The sequence below is a fragment of the Heterocephalus glaber genome, unplaced genomic scaffold (assembly GCF_053883595.1).
Source record: "Heterocephalus glaber isolate CG9 unplaced genomic scaffold, H.glaber_assembly_v1.0 deba00000122, whole genome shotgun sequence".
Lineage (NCBI taxonomy): Eukaryota > Metazoa > Chordata > Mammalia > Rodentia > Bathyergidae > Heterocephalus > Heterocephalus glaber.
This window is the reverse complement of record NW_028258138.1, coordinates 64565878-64585915: the sequence shown is the minus strand read 5'-3', so window position 1 is coordinate 64585915 and position 20038 is coordinate 64565878. Positions and strand designations below refer to the sequence as shown.

Here is a 20038-nt window from a genome sequence, read left to right as displayed (position 1 = left end):
TCTCTTTTATTATTCTACTTTGGAATTCTCTGTTCAGCCAAATAATTTGGCTTATCTTCTTCCAAAGTAATATGTGACCTAGTCAAAGATTTCTAAATGTATTCTTTATGTATTTTTTAAGGAGGTAGGTAAAATAAAACGTATTTTTCTTTGCCCTGATGATAACCCTCTGGTATAATATCTTTCAAATAATATTCTATGTAAACTAGTTGGACCAAAGCATTGACTATCACAGATACAGATTCACAAATGCATACAAAGAATGATAAATAGGTGCATATTGAGAAGTCTGACAGTTTAGTGAAATTCCTTTCAAGTAATTTGACACATTGGTATGTTCAAACATTTGCATGCTGGGAATCCTCATTGGAATATTGGGACCACTAGCTCAAATCCATTTTTCTGAGACCAGAACAGTAACAAAACTCAGAGCAAAAGGAAATAAAAATGAACCAATTCTAGACATTAGAATCTTTCTCTAAATACAGTTAGCTTTTTTTCACTCTCCTTCATCCTTTCTTTTTTCTCTCCTTGTCCCTCCATCTCTTTACTCCCTTTCTCTTTTGCTCCTTTCTTTTTAGTGTTCCGAATTCATTAGACTGCATAGTGTGAATCAATAGTAAACGCTAACCGCCTACTCTGTCCTCAGTTATGCAACATCACATAACCGGTACACAGAGACAAAAAGGGAAAAAGCACACACAGCCTTTACATTCAAAAGCTCTTGCATAATTTTTCTTTTCCACAGCCAGAAAGAAAAAAAAGGAAATAACAGATGGGGAAACTTACAGTTTTTTTTTCCTTTTTCTCAGACTGTTTAGAAAAGAGTTGGTTAACATCTATGGCCATTTCTAGTTGCCCTAGACTGCAGCAAACCATCCCATATTTGTCAGTGCCTTTTTCTGGCTTTAAAACAGGAATTTGTGACCCTTTGTAATGTGATGAATTTTCCAGGTAATATGATACTGGGATTATTCTAAGGTGTTTTTACTTATTTTATGAAAAGTCAACAATATTCTAAGCGCAAAAGGAAGATAAGGAAGACGTGTATGGACCTCCATTTGTTTTCTCTTGAAATATATCCTGGCGTAATATTTATGTGAAAAACCAATTATATAAATACATCTTTTGCTTTTTATTTTGTTGGCTATAAAAAGCTGTAATTTTTTTTTCTCATGACGAAGTACATTCAAGCCTCAAAGCTTTAACAAAAGAGAAAACATTTAGATGCTACAACAAGAACACCTAATTCAATCTCCCTTTAATTCAATCTCTCTTCTTTACTATACTGACTTTCTTTAAATATCAAATGAGTAATAAAAGTTTTCTCCTTCACTTGCTCTCTCTTTCTCTGTAGCTCTTCATCCCTTTACCACACAACCCCCCATTTTTGCATTTTTGCATTGAAGTAGCTCCCTTTGCAGTTTAAGTGGAGACACAATGAGATTTGCATGCGGTTTACCAGTCATTCTTCTCTATTAAAATATTTTGTTTCACTTAACTAGCTAATGTCCTCTGGAAACCAGGAGTCTGATAAGTCTGATAAGGAAGGTTGAAGATTTCTATTTTGTTTTGTTATTTGTATTTTAGTGTGTACTATCAAGTGATCATAAAATAGATATAAAATGACAGAAAACAGCACTAGGCACCGTTAGATATCTGTTAGAAGGAAGCGTGGGTAGTGGTGGTGCAGAGAAAGTGAAAGCTGGGTGGGAGAGAAGATGAATATGATCATTAGTATATGAGTAAGAACTATTGAGGCATTTCCTCTTCTGTTTGAGATCAGCATCATTCTTTAGGTCTTACTTCCTAGAAGTTAAAGCTGTGAGAAATTATTTTACTGAGAGTGAGGTAAGTTTTTCTTTTTTCTTTTTTAAAAAATATATACTATCTCATAATTTTTCAAAACTTTGCATATGCATTAGCTATTTCAACTTAAAATTCCTCTGTATGAAAATCTCTTGTGCCCAAAGACAAAAATCAAAGTCAGGAAAGTTTGTTCCTTCTGGTTTCATTGCCTAAATGTGTTCTTCTCATTTGTGACAACAGACTGATCAAAATGCTTGTGATTATTGATCTCTCTATTTATGATGACATAGAGACATAGTTATCCTAGTGTGAATAATGACTAAACTAGTGTATATTTCAAAAAAATTTTTTTGACTTTTATTATACATTTAGTATACATTTGCAATACATAGTGATTACATTCACTGTAGGGGATTGGTACATGAACGTGACACATTTCACTTCCCTTCTTTTTCCCTCCTCTCTCTATCACTCTTTAATATTTCCAGCATCAGATTCATTTATTTAACTTACAAGACCTTATAAAGTTAATTATCACATATACAGATTTTAAAACCAGGAAAATAGGCCAAAGAACATATAAAACATGTAAGACAATTGTACTAAGTCAAGGTACCTTTTTAGATACATTGTCCATACTGAATTACAATACTTTCTTTCTTTCTCTTTTTTCCTATTGTGTCTTTTATTTCATACTTTTCATATATTGGGTTTCTCATATAAGAGAAACCATGTGACACCTAAGCTTGTGTGTCTGAGTTGTTTTACTTAACATTATGATCTCAAGGTCATCCATTTTCAAAAAGATGACTCTAGTCTATTGATTTTATGGCAGACTTGTACTCTATAGTTTTTTATTCATTCATCTGTTGCTAGACATATAGGCTGTTTCCAAGATTTAGCTATTATGAATTGTGCTGCTATAAACATGAGTATTCATACATCACTACGGTATGATGTCTTTAACTTTTTTAGAAGGGGAATAGTTGGGTCAAATAGAATTTCTACTTTGAGTTTTCTGAGGATTCTCCATATTGGTTTCCATAGTGATTGTATAAATTCACAGTTCCCCCAACAATGGAGAAGGGTTCTTTTCTCCCCACAGCCTCACCAGCATTCATTATTGGTTGATTTCTTGATGATAGCCATTCTTTCTGGAGTGAAATGGAATCTCAGCGTTGCTTTAATTTCCATTTCTTGAATGACCAGCGATGTTGAACATTTTTTCACCTATTTATTGGCCATTTGTATTTCTTCATCTGAGAAGTGTTCATTTCAGATGCCCATTTTTTAATTGGGTCTTTAAATTTGGGGGGCCTAATTTTTTGTGTTCTTTGTATAGTCTAGATATTAGTCCTTTGTCTGAGGAGTAGCTGGCAAAAATGTTTTTCCATTCTGTAGGTTGTCTTTTCACTCTATTTGTAATTTTGTTTGCTATGCAGAAGCTTTTTAATTTGATGTGATCCCATTTATTGATTCTTTGTATTATTTCTTGTGCAACTGAGGTTTTGTTCAAAAGTCCTTGCCTACACTTACATCTTTAAGAGTTTTATCTATTTTGCTTGCAGAGGATTGTTTCTGTTCTAATGTTTAGATCTTTGATCCATTTTTATTTTAGTTTAGTGCATGGTGAGAGGTGAGAGATATGGGTCTAGGTTGAACCTTCAGCATGAGGATAGCCAGTTTTCCCAGCATCGTTTGTTAAAGAGGCTATCTGTCCTCCAGCAAAGATATTTGGCCTTTTTGCAAAAAATAACATATCTGCGTGTGCCTGAAGTTGTTTTCTATATCTTCGATTCTGTTCCATTGATCCATGAGTCTGGTTTTGTTTTGTTATTTTTGCCATTACTGTATTGTTTTTATCATTGTAGCTTTGTAGTATAACTTGAAGTCCAAGATTATGATGCCCCTTTCCTTGCCCTTGTTGCGTAAAATTGCTTTTACTATTTTAAATCTTTTCTTGTTCCATAAAAGTTTTCAGATTTCTTTCTCCAGATCTGTAAGGAATGTTATTGGTATTTTGACTGGCATTATCTTTCCATTTTTCTGATATCTTCTTCAATCTCCTTTGCAGAGTACTGTAGTTTTCATTGTAGAGGTCTTTCACTTTCTTGGTTTGGTTAATTTCTAAGTATTTCATTTATCTTGATGCTATTGTGAATGGTACTGTTTTCCTAATTTCCCTCTCAGTAAGTTTCTTATTATTGTACCGGAATGCTATAGATTTTTAAGTGTTGTGTCTGTATCCTGCTATACTGCTAAATTTAGATATTACTTCTAGGAGTCTTTTGATGGAGGTTTGGGCCCTTCTGTATAGAGAATCATATCATCAAGAAACAATAATAATTTAACTTCTTCTTCCTATCCATATCCTTTTAATTTCTTTCTCTCGTCCTATTACTCTAGCTAATGTTTCAAGAACTATATCAAACAGAAGTGGTGATAGCAGACATCCTTGACTTATTCCTGATTTTAGAGGAAAAGCTTTCCGCTTCTCTCAATTTAGTATGATGTTGGCAGTTGGATGGCTTTTTATGAGGTTGAGATAAAGACTTTCTATTCCTATTTTCTTCAGTGTTTTTATCATGAATGAATATTAGATTTTGTCAAGTCCTTTTTCTGTACCTACTGAGGTGATGGTGTGATTTTAGTTCTTGCTTCTGTTTATGTTGTGTATTGCATTCATTGATTCATGTATGTTGAACCATTCCTGCATCCGTGAAATGAATCCTACTTGGTTGTTGGTCGTAATGTGTGATCTTTTTATGATTTTGTGCATTCTATTTACCACTATCTTATTGAGGATTTTGCATCTGTGTTCATTAAAGAGATTTGCCTATAGTTCTCTTTTTTGGTTGGGTCTTTCTCTGGTTTTGGAATCAGGGTAATGCTTGTTTCCAGGAATGACTTTGAGAGTATTGTTTCCTTTTTTATTTCATTAAAGAGTGTGAGCAGTACTGCAGTTAGATCTTATCTAAAGTTTTTGTAGAATTTGGCAGTGAATCCATCAGGATCTGGACTTTTCATAGTTGGTAGTTTGTTTGTTTTTTAGTACTTATTCAGTTTCACTGGCTGGTAATGGTTTATTCAGGATTTTTATATCTTCTTGGTTCAGCTTTTGCACTTCAAGTGTATCTTTAAAATTTCCTTCCACATAGTAGCTTTGGGTTTGGATTGTTCCTGTTTTTCTAGATCCTTGAAAATAGCAAGAGAAAATGAAAACTTGATCCAACAACTGCTAAATGAGGCAAAGAAACTAATCTGAGAATTGATATAAGTGGAAAATCAGAAGATAAGCCAAATGGCATGAAAAACCTTTTCACTGAAATAATGGCAGAAAATTTACCAAATAGAGGGAAACAAATAACTAATACAGAGAAGGGAGACATGTAGAACACCAAATAGTCATGACCAAAAGAGAACATCTCTGTACCTCAAGAATTCCAGAAGTCCATCACAGGAATGAAATCTTAAAATCTGTTAGAGAAAGGCAATAAATCACATACAAAGGTAAAACCATTAGAGTCGCAGCAGATATAAAGGCCAGGAGAGCTTTGAGTGAAGTGTTTCAAGCCCTAAAAGATAATAACTTTTTAACCTGACTTATGTATTCTGAAAATTTTTCCTTTAAAATTGATGGAGAAATAAGGTCAAGAAATTCATGACCACTACACAAGCAGTACAAAAACTCTCAAGGATATCCTAGAAAAAGACAAAGGGCCAACAATGTCAATAAGTCAAAAAGAATGAATATACCTTGCATGATGAGCAGCTAAGCAGAAGCAGGGTGGTGGTGAAATCAGCAACAGGAAAATAATGCAATGACAGAAATAAGTCAGTACCTCTCAGTAATAACTCTCAGGGTGAATGGTCTCAATTCCCTAATCAAAAGACACAGATTGGCAAAATGGATCAAGAATCAAAATCCAACAATATGCAATGTACAAAAAGCACATTTAATTCAAAAAGATACAGATTAAAAATCAAAAAATGGAAAATATTCCATTCAATTGGAACTCAGAAAAAAACAGGAGTTGCTACCCTAATTTCAGAAAGTGGATTTCAAGCTAAGACTGATCCAAAGAGACAAAGAAGGCTACACATATTGTTGAAGGAAATGATTTAACAGGAAAAGTTAACAATAATAAAGATGTACACACCAAATACCAGCATAGCCAACTTCATAAAACAAACAGTAATGGACATGAAAAATCAGATAAACGCCAATACAGTAGTAATGGGGACCTCAATATCCCACTGTCACAAATGGACAGATCAACCAGACAAAAAAACCAACAAAGAAATATCAGAGTTTAACCAAGCCTTCGGACAAATGATCTTAATACAGTGGTACCTCGGTTCAGGAACTTAAATCTTTCCATAAGTCTTGGAAATGAATCAAATCAAATTCAATGGTTAGGTTCAATGTTGTCTTTATGGAGAAACTTGACTCAGTTTGCGACCAGAATGATGTAAAAAATTAAGTTTGTGAACTGAGGTACCACTGTAGATACCTACCAAGTGTTCTGTCCAACAACAGACTACACATTCTTCTCAGCAGCACATGGGACTGTCTCCAAAATAGACCACATATATCGCTTCTCGGCCTTTTGGCTAAGATCAAGTGCAAAATAGACCACATACTAGCCCACAAAATATGCTTAAGTAAATACAAAAGAATCAAAATTATCTCATGCATATTATCATATCGTAGTGCAATGAAACTAGAAATCAATAGCAAAAGAAACCACACAAATTATGCAAGCACATGGAAATTAAACAATATTCTCTTGAATAATCAATGGGTCACAGATGAAGTTAAAGAAGAAATTAGACAGTTTTACAATAAAGCGATAATGCCAGTATGACATATCAGAACCTAGGGGACCCAGTGAAAGCAGTCCTAAAAGGAAAGTTCATAGCAGTGAATTCCCACACCAGCAAAACAGAATGAGCTCAAATAAATAACCTAATGTTGCACTTCAAAAATGTTTTATGAATACATTTTCTTTCATCTTTTTTCCTTAAAAAATCTATAGCTCAGAGATCTGTTTGTATAAAAATAGGTTTAAAATACTGTAGTGTTTAATCACAAAATCATATTCACACATATTTTTAAATGTCCTTCTACATCTATTAAAGCTAATTTTGGATTTCAAGATACAATTTTGAATACTGGTATCTAATTATTAAAAAATTGAATCTCCTTTCTCTTCTTGTTGCTATTGGCAGTAGAGTAGGTGTTTTCTAATGTTGCAAGAACCTCAAACACTAACTTACTTTTTCAGATAGAATCCCTTTAATGTGCCTCACACATAGTAGCAGCTTTATAAATATTTATAAATATTTTCTGTTTCAGCAAAATATAAGTGCATTCTTTATAATGTAATTTTTTTTTTTTTGGTACCAGGGATCAAACTTGGGACCTTGAGCTTGCAAGGCAGGCGCCGCAACCACTGAGCTAAATCCCCAGCCCTTTATAATGTAACCTTAACTTGATTGATAATCCTTAACCAAAGCTTTATTTTATATACATAGTTCTGTATACAGGAAGTTATTCAAGAACCCTGATATTCAAATCCACTGCCTGGATTTTATTTTTTTAAAAAGAAACTTAGACTCCTAATAAGGAGGAAGACCAGTATTTTCTTGGTTAGCAAAGACCAGCGGTATCTGGTTATAAAAGAAGTAGAGGAAAAAGTCTGAACTTGATTCCCTTCTGCCCATTGTCAGAATAGCTTCCATTTCCATCTTGGTGGGAATTCAGGCTCTCTGAAACACACTAGGGCAGAATTAACTTTTCAAAAAGTCCAGTGTGGGCCAACCAAGTCTTCATCCCTCATTTTCTGTTGCAACCACAGTTCTGGGAACTTATAGGCTACTTATAGTTTGTCTTTTCTAATTCAGGATCCAGATTTAGGAAGGACTGGCAAACCTGAGCTTTCTATTCCAGGAGCATGCAAACGCTAGCAAGAGTTTTAACCACTTTCCAATTTTTTATAATCTATCGCAACTCATTCAACCTTGTTTCTCTTCTTGTTGCTATTGGCAGTAATGATAGATATTGTCCAGTGTTATAACCACAACCTCAGGCATTGACTTAACATTTTCAAGCAGCGTCACTTCAGTTGTACATGGCACATGGTAGCAACTTTATAAATGTTTTCCGTATTTCCGTGAGCTGATGAGAGACCTGTTATGGCTATTCCCTCAGAGCAGGTAAGAAGTTATAAGAGTAATAAAAGGGTAGGAAATACTGGATGAGAGCTCTTCAGATTCTAACAGTGGGTATATCATCTCATCTAATGAGAAAGTCCTTATTATTCCATTTCTGTCTTTCTAAGAGTAGCAGATTTCAAAAAGTAATTTTACATTTTTCCTATATGTCCTTTTCAGTGGTCATTGCTACATAGACTATTGGCTTATTTAAAAAGCATAACTTTTAGCAAGCTACCTTTGTGATCCTCATTAAATTTGATGTGCAAATGTGATAGATATTTAAGGTTCTGGTTCTCATAAAATACACTCCTCTTGTACTGTGCTCCAGGGTCTTTTGAACCTTGACTTTTCTTAATTCCTCTGGCCAATTATTTTTAGACTTCTTTTATTTATATAGTTCCGAGTATGTAACTGTACAAAAATTTTCTAAGAAATGATTCACTTACATAACTTTTAGCTACACAAATTCCTGGTTTTTCTAAATCACCTTTGACTTAACCTAAGCATGCTGGACACTTTCAAAGCTTTCATTGTGTGGTATTATTAGGTGTTAGAGATGATCTCTGGGAAAACCACCTGTGTCTTCTAAATTTTAAAGGTATTGAAAAGAAACAGACATTTGTGGTATGATTAATAGGTTGCTGTTTGTTAGGGGAGCAGTTGATTTTTTTGTTCGTTTATTCTTTGGTGTTTTGTTTTGTTTTGTTTTTGAGATGGTCTCACTATGTAGTTCAGGCTGGCCTTGAACTCACTATGTAGTCTAGGCTGGCCTCAAACTCATGGCAATGCTCCTGCTTTAGCCATCCAAGTGCTAGGATTACAGGCATGTGTCACCATGCCTGGCAGGGAAGCAGTTTTGAAAGTACTGATTATGTAATATTTGGGGACTTCCTTGCTCTACAGTTAAAAGCTTTTTTAAATGTTAATTTGGGATTTATTTTGTTGTCCTGTAACTTAGCATGAATGTTTCCATTTTAAAAGGTTTCAGTTCATTCCTTGCATTTATCTTACCAGACTTGCAATATAATATTATGTATTTATTTATACGCACTAAGGAGGGTAAGTCCAGCAACTCACAACTCATGAAACCAGAGGTAAATAATCCATAGCTTGTTTCCCCACCATTGCCACAATATTTATATTCAGAACACAAGTAACAAAGAATCCAAAACAAGGAGAAACCAGTTTGTTTTTATCTACAAAATGTTTCATTAAAAGCACAGTAAAGTTCAAGTGGAGCTACAAATCCTAATGGTTTACAATAGTTTGATTTATTTTTTTTAAACAGACCATGGATAATTGACCGTAAAAGATAACTTGCTTAATACAAGTTACAGTGAATTGCAGAAATGGACAGCAAGTCCTTCGTAAATAGTTGCAACTGGTTGGAGACCCTCAAGTCAATCATGTAGGCAGTTACAAACACCACTTTTTCAGTGAATGGTTATATTTTCATTCATAAAGGGGAAGCACTTTTTTACTTTCTATACAGTATCACTGAGTCAGTTTCCCAAAGTTACAAATGGATTTTTTCTGTGATTACCAGATTGTCATATATTTATTAAATACCTAGCACTTACAATATTATTTTTAAATTTCAGAATGTTTCACCATCACTAACTTGATATTCCTCACAACATTTCTGGCTGGTAAGTAACTTCCATTATCTCTAAATGACAGTACAAAATATTGAGATATAAAGAAAACGAATATATTTCTATTATCTTCATAAAAACTTTAAGCCAAAGGGCTGTGGTGAGTCTACAACCTCAAGTACTAAATTTGAACTGAATGTATTTTGACACTGGTAAAAGGTAGATCTTTCATATCTGGTTGTTCATTTGAAATACCATCAGTTAAAAGGATAAGAAACATGATCCCAAGACCCACTGTCATAGATATTGACAAACATTTTCAAATGAGTTTGTAACACAGGGTGTTGTAAGTGCTCAGGGACTTGTTTGGAAGTCTCTCTAGAGATCTTTTTTCTTTTTCCAAAGTCAACTCCAGAGTGCAAAAACGGTTGATAAAGTGAAGGAGGGCACTAATATTTCCTCTATGGAACATTGAATGTTTGGCATTAAACACACACAAAACCTTCCAACATGTTTTGTGATACTTTGAACTACCCATTTATATTCTATAATATTCTAAAAAATTTGAAATGCAATTGACTCACTTTGCTTAATCTTAAAAGCAGACATGATTACTCTTGCATATAACAAAATGGAAAAGAAAAGCACCTTTAAGGAATATGAATAAGGCCACTCCCATCTTTTCAAATTAAGTAAGAGGACCAAAACCAGAGCTGTAAGTCAGCATAAATTTGAAGTTTTTGTCTCTATGTCTTTTAATGAAAATTTATAAAATTTCAAATGGTTGGCACTCTGGCCTCCTAGAATCATTGATATTTCACTGGCTGGGAGCAGAGCACAGGTCAGGACTGAGGATAAATTGGTAGTGCATTATTGAGTCAGGCAGAGCTCTAAAGAGCTGAGTTTGATACAGGTTGGCCTGCACTGAAATGCACGGGCAAATACCCACAAGGGGGAGGAGAAAGGAAAAGGTAACTTGCCTGGCATCTGACTATGCCCTGCCCGACTCCAGGCCTATTTAGTCATGAACATCATATTCAGCCAAACCTTTAAAAGTTATACCTTGACTTCACTTTATATGAATGTGCATAAAATGAGGAAAACCATCTCTTGGGTTAATAAAGATAGCTTTCTAACAGAGACTTTCCATACCCATTGCATATAATCCGTAGTTGTCGCTATGTTGTTTCTAATTCTGTTGATCATTTATCTCTGTCTCTTTGAGCATATCCATCTTAGTACTGAAGGCCACAGACTTTAGGACTGTAACTCCCTCTGCCTTCCCATTCTAATGCTTTTATTTGTTTTGTTGCTCAAAAAAGAAACTCAAGACAGTGTTAGCCTCAGGAGCTCCAGGGACAGGCTTTTTGGTAACTTTAATTTGTCACTCCCTTTGCATTCATCACAAAATGATCTCATCACAAAAGGGCCCGAATTTCACACTCTTGTTGGCTTTCAAAGAAGCCAGTTCCTCCCTTATTTCTATCCAACGCACAGCACAGAAAGCTCTTTATGTTTATATGATCAGATAAAATCTGTATTGACATTTCTTTTCCTCTGGGTGTATTTCACTTCTAGGTACAAAGATTTAAACTATTAAGGAAATGCTGTGTGTTTGCAGTTTCTCGTTTTAGTAAATGCAAAGCTCCTTGGTAAAGAAGCATGTATCTTTTCTATTAATGAATAAATATTTATTTAATTTTAAAATGATGCATATTCAATAAAAATAATTTGGAAAAATGCATAGGTGTAAAGTGAAGAAAAATTAAAATAATTATTTCCTTATTTAAATCCAATCATTAATAACCATTTGGTATATTTTCTTTTTCTTGTTTCCCCTGAGGATATATCTGTAAATGTGCTGTAATCATACTTTCTATATAATTTTGTGTCCTACTTTCAGAATTTAATCTAAGAATTTTATGCATAATTACATAGACCTTTTAAATAAATATTACTATTCCTGAAGAGTAGCTCGTTTAACCTAAATGTGCAAAAAGAGCATTATTATTATTATTTCCATTTTACTTTACATGTGGACAATTCCTTACATAGAAACTATAAGTGAATCAATCCATAAACAATGAATAAATGAATGAAAATTCAAATCAGTATGTATTTTATTTTATTAAAAAATTCAAATACATGAATGTAATACAGATTAATACAATGACTGCAATGTACCCATCATCTAACTTGTAAAATAATTAATTCATGGCCTATCAGTTTCCTGCTATACTGCCATGTTGTTTTGAAACAAACCACAAACAATGCAGCTTTTAATTCATAAATATTTCAGGCTCACCAGGAGATTTTTACATGTTAGAGTTAAACCACTCAGAAAAATTATCTAATTTTCATATATAACAATATTTCTTTATTATCTTGACATCATATTTTCTAGTATGTAATAATTGCTTATAAATTCTCTGTGGTGTGTTTCGTAATATTCTAAGGTACATCTAGAAGCCAAAAGGCGGTTTAGTTAACCAGAGAGATATTTCATAGACTTGGCTATATTTTTGGAGAAAACTCTTTTTTTGGCACATTTTTACTTGACTTAAATGTGGGGTGATGATTTGTATAACAGACCCATACAGCATTAATTATACTCATTATTGGACATACGCATCTGCTAGGTAAGATTCTTTATCTTTAAACAAAAAAATTAAGGTAGCCCTCTGACTACTTAAAACTCTAGACTAGCTGCAGCCATCCCGTACTAGATAGAGAAAACCTACTTTAGCCAAACATAACACTGTATTCAAAATTTTATAGTTGTAAGGTTTATTGACAAAAATGGAAAGCATTTGATGGATATATGGGACTCTTAAGAAGTGTGTAGAAGAAGAAATTGTATAACAGTAGTTTGAGACATATTTTAAAAAACACTATGAGAGGTAGGAGTTGGTGTGTTGCAGAACAATATCTGTATGTATTTTTCTAGTCTGTTCTAAGAACGTTCGAAGAACACTTTATAAGCCATCCTTCCCTAGCTAGATCAGGTTCTCCACAAGAAGAGCTCCACGGATCATAAATGCTCTGTGCATATTATAGAGAAGCTATGTTAGGGTTTTGTTCTGTCTTTGAATTATAGGTCAGTGATTGTTAAGTAGCAATGTGCTATCCAACAGGTGTATTACACTCATCAGAAACTCAGGATATAAATAACTAAGTAACATTCTTCCTCAGTATAAACTGAATTTATGTGTTACTCTGTTATATTTAATCTTAGAAGCACAGTTTGCATTGGCCTCGAAAGTGAGTAGCTAGAATATTGATGTGCCTAACCCTTGGGGAAGCAAAAAAGAGCTTCTCTACCACACTAAATCTCTAGAAAAATATGATAGTTTACAGTATGGGCACATAGAAAATATTTTCAGCCAAAGACAGTAGAGAAAAGCACATGAGGAAAAAAGAAAGCAATGACATAAGCAATAAACTATCACAAGCAAACAGAGAGCATCTGTAAAATTTGCTGGACTGGATGGTGTAAACAATACAAATTCTTGGGGGGTTTTTTCCCTTTTTTCCCTTGTCTTTTGATCATTACTTTCTCTCTTCTACCCTGACAAGGCATCACCATCATTAAAATATCAGCAAAAGGTCGGAAATGCATCTAATGACTTGGCATTCAGGCAAGTTTTGTGAAGATACATAGGAACTAGCCATTATACTATTTTGAAGTGCCAAGGATATTTTACCGTATTCCAAAATATTCACATTGAAAAACACTATCCTTTTCATCATTACTTTAAGATTGATATTAAAAACACAACAGGTAAAATAAAAGCATGTTTTATTCCATTCTTTCTGCATCATTTTGTTATGTGTTGTATTATGTTTTGTTCCTCATGTCATATAAACCTAGACTACAAACTGCCTTCTAAAGGGCATTAGGCTTACCCATGAATTTTTCTACCTCATGTATTGTACACTATACCCCAGTGAACCATCAAACTTCATAATTATAATATCTGTAATAGTAATAATAATTATTAATGATAGTATTTTCTTCTTGATGTGTGTGCATATACCCATTTCCTTATACTTTGCTTATTTGAGTCTCAGTACTTATTCAGGTGTTGTCACATTTGTGACCTTATGCATCCCCAAGCTTCAGAACAGCATATCTTATAATAAAGCAATATATCATGTTTACCACTTGTTTCCTCATAGTTAAGAATTGTAATTGAATGATTCTCCTTATTTAGGGCAGGGAATCCTTTGCAATCTTTTTCATGAATTCAGGATTTTCATCCTTAGCATATGCCTAACTTTGCTGATAGTAACAAAAGAAAAAAAAAAAAAGTTTTCTTCAGATCATTCCATCCCTGTATCACAAAACTATCCTATTATCTGGATACTTTATTGGACATGAAACACACTGTCATGCACAGATACCATGAGGTTAAAAATTAGGTCATTTCCACACTGAATAAAACTCTGGTGACTCTGTTTCACTAGGAGTGGTGAGATAAGGATGCACACCCCTCTCGTGGCAGATGTTTAAGGGTTATGATTCTGTAGCCAGCTCAGTACTTTTACCTGAAAGTACTGAGAAAAAAAAATGTTCATTTTTTAAAAATCTTAACTAGGGTCTGCTTTATGCAGAATATAGCCTTCTCTTTGGGAACTCTTTCATAGGAAACCGTGGTAGGCTCCATAGAGACCCGGCTCTGTATATTCTGTCATCCAGTATGAAAACATTCCCGATTGGCTGTTGATGTACATTTTTTGGTCAGAAGTGATTTGCTTTCTGGGTATTTGATGACCTTTCTGTAAGCCAATCTAATATATTTGTGGTGTAGAGATCTGTATCCTCTGAATACGAGGTTTAAAGACTCTTGTAATTAATTATTTAAAGACATTTTAGCCCTTAACCATTTTTCTTTCTTTGTCCACAAACAAGTCAATTGGATAATCATGTCTTTGTTTACTTTTATTGTTGTTGTTGTTGTATACATTGTACATAAAACAGGAAAGAGGAAAAGCTGTTTATAAGAGGTAATTACAATGGCAAAATTGTACTTTCTCTAGCTGTTCCCATTTTCTCACATTTGATTACATCAAGACCTGCTCCCTAGGAAGTATGTTTCGGTTTTGCTAAGAAAATGATAGAGGAGAAAAATAAATCCAGTTATATAAAGTGATGTCAAACACAGTTACAAATGTCAACAGTTTGTTCAAACCTTGTTTTTCCACTCATCAAATCTTTGATTTCTGGTCATCTTTTAATCATAAGGATCTAGAGCAAGGAAGAAACAGAAACTTTTTGGAGGCCCTCCAAGGGCCAAGCTTTTACCAAGACACAATGGACCTTATGCACTTCTTAGGAGCCTGTATTACTTCTGGGATGGTCTGTCCAGGTCTTCCTAGAATAAGAATTTACACAAATAAAAACCTAAATGCTAAGTGAATTTTTAGAATTTTTCAGGTGATTATTACAATAAACTTCTATTGATTTTTTAAATTATTATTTCACCAAACTTTTTGTTAGGTTAATGTGATTTTTTTCTTTCCACCTAATTCTTTTTATGTTATTTTGCTGTTGTTGTTCAAGCAAGGAGAAATTTTCTGATGGATTCAAAGGGTCCTGTGCATATTTGTATGTAGCCAAAGATTTGGTCCTTTGCAAGATCTCTGGTTGTCAACCAGTGACCTTGTCATTGTCTTTTCTCTTAGTTCTGCCAGTGGTGCCTGTCAGCAGCAGTCACATCAGGACAATTTTACCATTCTCTCCTGCTGCTCCAATTTTTTAAGTGCTGGTACATGAATTTATTATTCTTTATAATTCCCTTTGAAGTTGGAAATCCAGGGGGAATCTAAAACCGACCAGATGTTTCTACTGCTGGAGAAGGAAAAGAGTAAGGATTAAGTTTAACAAAAACTTAGTCTCTAGGAAAAAAATTCAGCTGGAAATCATCTTTAAATGCATTCATATGCTGCGTATCTGTTAGTTAATTTATATTTACTAGTCCTTTAGGCAGTATCAACTAACAGTTTGCCCTGGGGGAAGATTCATAAATATTGTGAACAAATAGATTCCTCTTTGTGGTTTATTCAGAACTATTTCCCTTATAGAGTTTCAGTTCTAGTACTTTTCCTATTCTCATATGCTTTACAGTGTGGATTTTCTGTTGTCATTTCTGATATTGCTGTTGTTGAAAGATCGCTATCATTTCACGTCAGGTTTAGAAGCCAGTTCTCAAGCTGTTTCTAGAGGGTGAGATCAGTCCAGCCTGTGTTTAGGCAGGGAAGAAAAGGAGACTTGCCAAAATAGCCAGCCTTTCTGAAGAACTTGATCCTTTGAAGAGATATGTGGAACAGAACAAGAATAAGAGTGATGAAGACCTTCAGGAAACAAAAAAGAGGAAAAGAAAGTCTTGTGGTCTTTCAGGGATTCAGAGAATGTAGCAGACAAATGTGAATAGGTTGAGAAATGAAAAAAGATAAAGCTAGATATATTAAAACACAAAAGAGAAAAGAATATCTGTGAGACTATATTTTGAGGCCTCTCAAAATGGATATCCAAGGGGCTGGGGATTTAGCTCAGTGGTGCCTCAGAAGTGCAAGGTCCTGAGTTCGATCCCAGGTACTGAGGGAAAGAAAAGCTACCCAAGGATTCAGGCCCTAACCCATACATAAAGAATGAATAAATAATAAAATTGGAGATGAGTCTTAAAAACTAATTAAAATGTTTCCTTTGTTTGCTTAATACTTCACAAAGCATTGGATAGAAGAGATAGATGTTTTATTTGCTCATTTCCTGCCTAACATCTCTTACACTGACCTCTTGCATTGCTCTCTGAATTTCCCTGGAAATTCCTTCCTTGGATTTCCAGGAGGAAAGAGAAATCTGAATAACTGGTTTGCACTCCTTACCTTGTTTAGTGGATTAAACATTTGGAAACATGTCCCACATATCATGAGGGATGCATACTCACCACTCAGGGTTTCTATTACTCCATCCTAGCTTATTTTTAAATAGAAAGTCTGAGTCCTCAGTAATTTTATTAAGCTTCTTAAGCCACACATATCAATTGCATATACCAGTTTAAGCATTTTTTCAGCCTTTTGAAATGAAGTAGAGGAAAGACAGAGAGGAATCACTTAGCAGCTGATTCACTTATTTTAAGCAGCTTTCCCCATTTTAAAATATAAAAAATTCAGATCTTGGAATGTTGAGTGATTTGAATGTTCTGTAAGGGTTTGAAAAAAGATTTTAAAAGAAATCATATGTTCTACATTTGGGAACCTGGATTTTTAATTTAGTCCTTAAAAACAGAGACTAAAATAGAGGAGTTTTCAATTTAAACAGTTTCTCCTCTTCCTTTTCATTTCCTTATTATTAGTATTACTATTCGTCAAAGCAGATGGCTTGAAAAGCATTTATGTTGAGCTCACTGATGACAGACTTTAACCTAATAATCCAAGACTTGGAACTTGGTGTTTCAATAAAGGAAACACTGTCTGAGGTATTTTCCATTCAAATGATCATCAAAAGTTTTTAATTAACACCGTCAGAAATTAAGGGGCTGAATGCAAGACAAGGTTCCTACATACCCCACTACTGGGAACAAGACAGCAAGTGGGATTGTGCATTGTGTGTGTTTGTGTTTTATAATACATTTTTATTTACTTATTGAAGCAAAGTCCCAGCTGCATGCTGCGTGGCAGAGCCACAAGAGTGAAACCTTCAGAGGGCTGCTTCACTCCAGCAGTTTCATTTTGCTCACTGATTATTGTCCTGAGTTCTTTGTGATTGTAATTGGTTAGAAAGTTTGAAATTAGCAAGTCCTTGTCAGCCCATGAAAGCTCTGAAATCACTAGGCTTGATACAACTATCAAGCCTGCTGAACCCTAATCGTTCACAGGGCTGAGAGCCTCCAGAGTGGTGAGTGTTCTCAGTCTGCAGGCTTTACCCCAGTCTTCATTCACAGTCCTCCAGAGGGCCTTGTCTTGGATGAGGCCTTTGTTTGGAGCCCTTTCTTTTGCATCACTGAAGCCTGTTGCTGGATGAACAGATTTTGGTCTGACTGATGGGAACAGGGTTGGGGAGGGTATGGATTGGAAATGAGAGCAAACCGGAAAAGAGTGAAGTAAGGTAATCAAGGGAAAAAGGAAGAAAGAGCCTAAAAGAAGAGGGAAGCAGGATATAAAATGGAAAGGGCTTTGTAAATATTTATGTTTGGTTTCACTGCATCTGAGTTTGATATCTCAGGATGGGAGTCATTGATAGAACCTAAGTGGTCCCTTGAGCTCTTTTTTTAAAAATTTATTTAGTTTTTAAGGCTTACCCACCTTTTCCAGATAGGTACTGCTGCCCACCATTATACACACCACTGCTGCCACCACATTTTTAGGGATTAAGAATGCAGTCCTTTCTTTTTTACATTATAGTAGAGGAATGGGAGATTTATCAACTCTTCTCCTGTTACTATAAATGTATCTAATGTTTAACCTGCTGCTCTGATACTCCAAACTGATATTTCTGCAGAAAACTCCTCTCCTGCTTAGTGATGCAAAATAAACTCAGGTTCCTCCTTATAGCACCACAGGAGCTACTTGGGCAGGGTTATCTAAAGAAGGTATCTTTGGCAGTGATGAATTGTGTATAGAAGCTTGAAAGTCTTAATAACTTTTCATAATATCAACTAATTTATGTTGAAAGCCTTCAAGCTTAATATATTTAGGCACAGCCTTTAAACTTTTTAAATTTGTTCTATAGCTTAATAAACACACCCACAGGTATGCACACACAAATACAAACTAAAAAGCTTACTGCAATGAATTCAAAATGTCAGGAAAATTTTCAATAGGCTCAGTCATGGAACAATGACTCGAAAATACATCACCTTTTTTGGAGAAGCTTACTAAAGTAGTTCAAATTTCTTCCCAGAAACACAGGAAGATTAATATATATTGGACTTCTGGAGGATAGTAATTGGTGAATGACTGTCAGGATTTTCATAAGAATTCTATTTCTTCATTAACCAGTATCAGGATCATCTCTTCTAAAATTTGTCTGCTTGAAGAAGTCAGAGATACTTTGGGGTATAACTGAGTAGTTATGACAGTTCCACTTTCCTCAGGTAATCCATTAGAGGTTGCAAGACCAGAGAGCACAGTCTGTTACGCCCCTGATAAGTCTTCATAGGTTACTTTAGCTGTGTATCTGGCACTCCTGGCAGAGTCCCTTGGTACGCTTCTGATTTCAGCAACATTTCTAATTTCTCTGTGAAACTCCCAACTAAACTATGCTTTTATTCACATCCCAGGATCCATCTCAGTTTTTAGGGGAGCTCAACCAGCGTGGGTGGGGAACTTGGAAAAGTGGAGAATTTCAATTGGATACCTCTGAGGTTTTATGTAAAAGTCTCAGATATTCTGTTGCTATGCTGATGGCCTCATTGACACATCTTTATTAAAGCATTTCTTCTTCTGTGGCTCAGTCTCCCTGCTCATGCACCTCTACCTTTTGAGATCTCTTTCCAAATTATTACCTGCATCCAAGTCTTTGTCTCAGACTGTTCTTTGGAGGATTGCCAGAATGAGCCAAGGCCTCAGGATGATTAGTTGTTTTGTATTAGTTAATTCACAGTACCTTCTCCTCTATTTACTGCCCTCAGTGAATTATTGTTCACTCAGAGCCTGGCTCCTAAAACTAGATAGAAGCCTAATTGTTCACCTGAATAGATTATATCATTGGGAGAAAAAGACTATTTTATTCCCCTGTAGTTTCCTGAGCACTGTCCTGGCACGTAGTGGGCACTCAATTTATGTTTGTTAAATGTGGGAATAAATGCAGTGTACACCGATAACGTTTTTGCCAATGATAAGTAATATTGTTCTGTATGTTGCCCTCAAATGTGAAATGTACTTCAATTTGTTACTAATAAAATTGTGAAAGATATACATATGATTTAGTCTTTTTAAAGTTAAAATAAACATAAGATTATTCCTGTAATAAAGTTACATTTATACACCTATGCTTTCTCGTATGAATTCTTAAGTGGAGAAATGGGTAATATTTTAGTTCATACTTAAGAAATTGCCAAAAACCCTTGGTAAATCCTTTGGAATTTATTATAACTTAAATATCTTTCCTGTACAACAAAATTGGGGAGGCTTCAGAATGAGACTATAGGAATAATGGACCATTTTGAACTATCTGGTCAAATTTGGACCATTTGAAGTATACTGTCAAATTCAGTGGGCATCTGAGCATTGCTATGATTGTGTAAGGCCAGCCTACAACGCAACATCATAAAGTCTTGGTGGTGTTTATTTTCTAACAGAAATATGAGACACATTCGATCCATTATTAGTACTAGGGACTAGTTCTTCTTCCGTGAGATAGACAAATTAACTTGCAGCATAAAATGGCAATGAGATAAAAAGCTTCAAACTTT

At 34.7% G+C, this 20038-nt stretch overlaps 1 protein-coding gene across 46 annotated transcripts in view; it reads left to right on the top strand.

Moving 5' to 3' along the window:
• Zbtb20 (zinc finger and BTB domain containing 20) overlaps positions 1-20038 on the top strand; it is an 865938-nt gene that overhangs the window by 505482 nt on the left and 340418 nt on the right. For 41 of the 46 annotated variants that reach the window (XM_021263367.2, XM_087208762.1, XM_087208829.1 and 38 more), the window contains one exon: positions 9630-9677. The exons of the other annotated variants lie outside the window; for them this stretch is intronic. The gene's annotated coding sequence lies outside the window, so the exon portion shown is untranslated. The remainder of the gene's footprint in view (positions 1-9629; positions 9678-20038) is intronic. 46 annotated transcript variants of the gene reach the window in all.